Raw genomic sequence first — 7,215 nt, forward strand, 5'->3', positions numbered from 1 at the left:
ACGTCACCAGATTCCCATCTTCCCTCGCCCTGAACCGCAAATCCACATCAACGTGCTGACTGAACCCTGTCGCGCAGCTCGAATGGGCAGGCAGGTTTTCAGAAAAGTTAATACAGGCTTTCCCCGTCATTGTCTTCCCGGCTCTCTCGCTGTCCATAACCTGTTCTTGGCTGATTAAATCCTGAAGCTGATTCCTAAGCTTTGGTTCCAGTCTACCGCCACTCTTTGAATTGATAAAGACTACAACCGGAGCCTCCGGTGAACATTCTTCTCCAGTCCCTTTATGACGTCGTTCTTCGTACATAAATCCTTTTGAGCGAACGGCATCGGCCATGGCATTTCTCAAATACTCAGGAATCACAGTGTGCCTCCGTAATTCTTCTGTGTTTATGCTCCGCCCCTGCAGACAAAGACCTCCGGGAGGCTCCATTAAGGTAGATTTGACAGCCGTGTGGGCGAGCTTGGCATTTTGCTTGCCGTTAACATGCGAAGAAGCAGAAGCGGAAGCTCCTGCCTGTGATTCTTCCATGGCGCTAACAACCGCAGAGCAAGGGTTTGAGGCCATTGTTCGACAAGGACAAGCTTGGGCTTAAGAATCATTTCTTGTTAATTGAATGCTAGAGTTTTATTGATTATATCAGATGTATTACTTAAGCCCGGATTCAGCTGAAAGAGCTCTGTTATTGTTACAGTGCACTCGGTTGATGTAATTGCAGTTAGAACTTTCAATTAAGATTGGATTGTGATTTCGATTAAGATTGAGTTTTGATGTTTGAATAAGTTAATTTCCTTGAAGTTATAAGTTGGTAGTTTATGGTTTGATTCGTTTACTTTTGTATTGAAATTAATAAGTTAGTTTAAAGCATTACTCTCTATAGATTCAATGATTCACATCACTTGCACATATTGTGTACGCTATTGAAACAAAAAGACTTACCCAGGTTGATGATTAATGTGAGGCATTTAAGAGTTCTAAAAGACACCTTATTTGCGCCCAACAATGTTGTGATCTTCAATGCTTCATCTTTATTCTTAATCTCTTTGTACCTAGAAAATATATTTTGTGGTGTTGCAATCTGAGAAGCAGAAACCTCAGGAGACTATGTTGTTCCGTCAATTTGTGCAAAAGAAGTAGTTGGAAAACCTGTTAAAAAAAACATTAGTTTTCTCAAATGAGCCTTTTTATTTTGAGCATTCCCCCTGATTATTTGTTTTATTTCTCCTGTTAAAAACTAGAAAGTTTGCAACTTGATATTCTTAGTTTGTAGGAGACATACTTTCCCTTGGCCTTTTAGTTTCCTTTTCTTTTGAGATAGGAGTTTGTAGGGATGTTTGACTCATAATCTATTCTTCAACTTCCTGTATTGTATTCTCTATCCACTCTTCTTGATTTGCATATTGCTCTATTTTTGGTCTAGGTGTATGTACATAAGGTGTAGTCCTCTGATCCACTCTTAATTTTGAAATTATCCCTAAAGGATCATAAGACCATGTGAAACTCAATTTGAATTTCATTTGCTTCAGTAAAACATCCACCTCCTTAGTTGTTGCTCTGGTATTAAAGATGAAAGGGTTGATCTTTGCCTTCAACTTAAATTGTACCTTCTACTTTCTTAATACAAAATGTAAGTCATCCATATTCATCATTTTCCTGATGTATTCTAAGGCAGATATTTTAATTGGAAGAAAAACTAGCAACCTGTAAGGAGGGATTTCACATCAATATATCCTAATCTTTGTATAGTTTTGGTAAAGATATGAGTCTCCAACCTTTTCTTTCTTGGTAAGATGTAAAAATCTCTTGATTTCTATTTAAATCCTTGGTATGCGAGAAGCCAAGGTTAAAAGTCCCTTGTTTGTACAATGAGGGTGTATATATAACAAATGGGATGATCCTTCACCTCCCACGTCACTCTTGGACTTCCCTCATGACTCTTTGACTTCTCATGAATTTTCGACTTCCTACATGACTTTTAACTTTACATAGATAACTCTTGGACTTCCACTTTACATTATATTTCTCCAATATTGAATTAAATATTCCACAAACTGATGTGGCGACTCATGACATGACATGACATTACACTTATGACATGGAAATTTCAAGCCATTCTTTGGTGTTGCTTGCTTTGTGTCTTCTTGAAAATATGGTGCATGTTCTTCTTCTTCCTCCTTATGACTTGATGATAAGGAGTCTTCAATGTGGTCTTGATATTCCATCTTATGTTATATTTCGGTGTTCCTTTGTTTTCTTGCCTGATGATCTTCTTATCTCATCAAGTCCTTAGGTGCCTTCTAGCATTTCCTACTTATCCATATCCTTCTTTATCATATTTTCATAGCATGATAGAGTATCTTCATCTGCAATCCACTCATGACAAGACAACATCAATCTGATAAATACCTACTCTAAGATGGTGCATGTTGATCCATTGACTAAGCCAAAACCAGGTTGCAGGTTAAGGGAGAGGCTTGGTTATTGTGCAGTTTCATAGCTCAGATAGTCATGGGTGAATCTTGAGCCTTGATACTACGCAATGCGCAGTTCAGGCTAGACTGGGCAGGTAGATTGCAAATCTCTGAAAATCAGTGAGCTGAGATGAGGGGTTTTGCACTGTTTCATCCAAATGCATTGTTCTAGGAGGCAGAGCAGACCTGGTGATTGTGCAATTGTTCAGTTCAGTAGCTCAGAGCTTGAGCTTGAGATTAGAGACTGTGCAATGCGTAGTTGGGGGCAGGATGGAGGGTTGAATTGCACAATTTTTGAGGTCAACGTATGGGCTTGAGCACTAGAACTCCGCAATGCATAGTCCTGGGATGTAGAAACTTTTCATTATGTAGTTTCAAGGGGAATGGTTGTATATTGAGTGTTGGAACTACACAATGCGAAGTTGAGGAGGGCTGGATGAGGCTAAGTTGCCGAGAAATTTCTGGAATTTGGCTAAGTGTTAGATCAATGAAACTGATGTGAACAGTGATATGACTTGATTGTGTTCACACACTTAGAAAATTTGATGACACATAAACATAGATCATCTAGGTCACATGAACAACATACTTTCCTCAGTGCGACAAATTTCCAACAACTTACGTCAAGTATGACGCTAAAGATACACTTTGTGACGATATTGACGACACTTGTGCGACAGTTGTTAAAATTTTGGGAATGAGTGCGACAGATGTTTACATGGTTATATTAACTCATTTACACAAATATAACCCCTTTAAACCACCAAAACAATATTATACACATTGTGTGATAGCTAACATGTGAAAAGATGACATTTAATATACGAAGAGAAAAGGGGGAACGACACTTGTGATACGCGAACAACAGAGAAAGCGACACATGTCATAGCGAAGATAACATGAAAATTAAAGTAATTAAAATGAAATCAAGCAAAAGAGTTAGTATAAAACATGAAAATGACACTAGTGAAAATGAAGGTGCGCAAAACTGACAGTTCGGAAAACTCACCAAAATGGAAATACAAACGTAGCCAAAAGTGAGGGACTATCAATAACAGTGGGCATTTGTTGGGTCCCTATAATACTAGTGATTACCCCATTACTATTGTAGTTGTATCCCTTATTAATATTGTTGTGCCCCTATTGTCCCCATATTGTTATTACTGTGCCCCATAGAATCCCTCTATTGTTATTTTTGTGGCTTTATATTATTATTGTTAGGTTGGCTAGGTTATATTGTGACTCCTTAGACTCCTATATATAGAAAGGAGGTTTTGTCATTTGAATCATCCAAGAATTGCTCATTTATGTAATGTAAAGGAGGTTGACCCCTTGAAGAGGCTGAATTCTAAGGCGTGGATCTCTCTTTTCTATCTTTTTGTGAGCTGGTTTAATAACATTTGGAATCAGAGCTTTGGATTCTAGGGTTTCGCTGCTCCAAACAGGTCATCGTGGAATTTTCGCTATAACTTTTTTTTCCTGCGACGTTTCAGAAGCTAAAAAAAAATGTCATTCGAGACGAAATCTCGCTGAATCTCAAGTCTAAATTTCAGAGCTTTTCGCGCTATATTTACGGAGATATGATCTAAGGAACTTGGTCTTTTTGCAGACTCCTGAATTACATTCCAAACAGGTGACCTGCGGAAAATCATCATAACTTTCTCTCTGAGCATCAGATTGAAATTTTGTAAGAAGTTACAGAAAGAGGGCAGATTGTAGTTTCTTGTATATCTTTTTTAGATCCAAAGGTTGAAACAGTAACTTGTGGCACGTTGTACAAGTTCGCTCTACTGAACTAGTCTATAATCAGGTAATCTTGGGAGATTGTGCATAACTCTTCCTTGGAGAATCCAACCTGGATCAGACTGGTGGCATTGGAAAGAGGACACAGAGGGCTACTACAGGTTGCAATTTCAGAAATGGATGATCCGAAATTGCAGAGATACATCAGATTCTATATCAAGCTTCTACAAAGTGAAAAAAAGTGTGTAGTTTTTTTTAAATTTTTGCATAAGCTTGGTTTGAAAAATTAGTTTGAATTGGTAATTGATGCCCTGAGGAAAGAAAATGAAAACACCTAGTAAGCAACCTGAAAGCTCTACCATGACTTATGAAGAAGAGGAAGAATGAACAAGGATGTTCCAAGCCTTAGAATTCACCTATTGGAACCTAGAGTAGACACAGAAACAAGAACCCAACAACTAAGAAATCGATCAATTTCAGAGTATCTCTAGTAGAGTTTAGGCTTCTATGATCCATATCAAGTTTACAAAAGATTTTTCGGCGAAGATCACATGAGACATCATTTGTCGACACGTTTCGAACCAACCAGTGTGGTTCATCGTCAGGACAAGTTGAAGAAACAGATCCAGCTTAGCAGGTTAAATAGACAGAGCAAAGCCTCCAACAGCTAAAAAGACTAACAACTACTTTTGACTAGGTACTGGGATCAAAAACCCTATTTAATAAAAATGTTATTCTAGGGGGACCAATCCTTTAAATAAAAATAATATTATGATAAAAAATATTAATAAATAATTAAAATATTAAAAATAATTAAACAGTTATGTTCAATTAGTACCTAAAAATAATTCATGATAATAGTTAGTTAAAGATAAATAATTAAAAATTTATATCTAAGGGAAAAAATTACTCTAGAGGGGGACCATTCCTATAAATAAAAATAATATTATGATAAAAAATATTAATAAATAATTAAATTTTTTATTTAAAATATTAAAAATAATTAAACAATTATGTTTAGTAACTAAAAATAATTCATGATAATAGTTAGTTAGAGATAAATAATTAAAAATTATATCTAAGGGAAAAAAAAAATAAAAAATTAATTGAATAGTTAATTGAACATAACTGTTTAATTATTTTTAATATTTTATTTATTTATTAATATTTTTTTATCATAATATTATTTTTATTTAAAGGACTCGTCCCCCTAGGATAACATTTTTATTAAATAGGGTTTTTGATCCTGGTACCTATTCAAAGGTAGCTGTTAGTATTTTTCGCTGTTGGAGGATTTGCTCTGTCTATTTAACCTGCTAAGCTGGATCTGTTTCTTCAACTTGTCCTGACGATGAACCACACTGGTTGGTTCAAAACGCATCGACAAATGATGTCTCATGTGATCTTCAGAGTATCTCATCAAGTGGAACAACTTACCCGCTGAAGATTCCACATCGGAGGACAAGAGTTTTATACAGAAGCATCAAGAACTACTCAAGCATTGAGAACAACACTCTTTGAAGGAGAGGGGCATGTTAGGTCCCTATACTACTAATGTAACCCCTTATTGTTATTAGTACAACCCCCTTATTATATTGTTGTGCCCATGTAGTCCCCTTATTGTTATTATTGTGCCTCATAGAAGCCCACTATTGTTATTATTGTGTCCTTACATTATTATTGTTATGTCGGTTTTGATTACATTATGACCCCTTAGACTCCTATATATAGAAAGGACGCCTTATCATTTGTATCATCCAATAATTTTTCATTTGTGTAATGTAAAGGAGGTTTCCCCCTTGAAGAGGCTTATCTTGAAGGCGTTTATCTATCTTTTCTATCTTTTTGTGAGCTGGTTTCTTAACATACACAATCCTGAAGCCCCAAAAACTTAGGGGCAACCTAAGATCCATAAGAAAAGTGACTCCCTTAGGCCTATTGTTAACATGGTAGGTTCCTCAACCTATGCTTTAGCTAGATTCTTAGTTGATAAGCTTCAAAATTCTAAAGGCCAAATCCCTTCCTTTATTAAAGATTCCACTAACGTCGTCCAAAAATTCTCATTATTATTCTTGATGTACTTGTCAATTTTGATAATGTTTCCCTTTTTAGAAAAGTCAATGTTCTAGAAGTTTTAGACCTTAATTCTAAATTATTTGATTTGGAGATCTTAAGTATAATTAATATTTATCTTATATATACTCTCTTCAGTTTCAAAGATAAATTTTATAAACAAACTAAAGGCATGGTGATGGGATCATCCTTATCCCCCACAGTGGCAAACATCTTCATGGAATACTTTGAAACTTCGTCCCTCTGCAATTTCCATATCCAACTAAATCATGGTTTAGATTTGTAGATGATATTTTTCATTTCACCCCATAATCATTCATCTCTTATATCATTTTTGGGGGCATCTTAATAGCTTATTTCACCACACTATTTATACCATAGAAATCCAACATGACAACTCACATCCTTTCCTTGAAGTTTTAGTCACTCAAAAACTAGATGGATCCCCCTCCCACCAAGCCTATCATAAAAATCACATCCTAATAAATATCTTTATGCCCAATCCCGACACCACCTTGCCAAAAAATAGGTTGTTTTTAAATCTCTTATATTTAAAGTCATTGTAATTTATGCCCCCCAACACATTAACAATGAAAGATCCATCCTCATGTTGACGGTTTTGGAAATCCATCAACCAAGGGGTTCTCCCCAATGTGAAGTCCCAATTAGACCTCACACCATTTGGAATAGGAGCCCCATATGGAGTATTGGCCCAATTGCTATGTATTCTTATATATTTTCCTTGGATTTAGCTATCGATAAGAGAGAGAAGCGTGTATGTGCCTTTGCGAAAAGAAAGTAAGTGTTCCTAATGAATAATCGGTTGCAGGAGTATCAAGGTTCTTCTGTTGTGGAGAGGGAAAGGTGATCCTCCAAGATAAAGGTAATAGTGCCACCCTAGTAGAGGCACACACAAGTGAAAAGATAATT

This window comes from Pinus tabuliformis, chromosome 6 (assembly GCF_031772625.1).
Source record: "Pinus tabuliformis cultivar Carrire ecotype Pingquan chromosome 6, CPIR1, whole genome shotgun sequence".
Taxonomy (NCBI): domain Eukaryota; kingdom Viridiplantae; phylum Streptophyta; class Pinopsida; order Pinales; family Pinaceae; genus Pinus; species Pinus tabuliformis.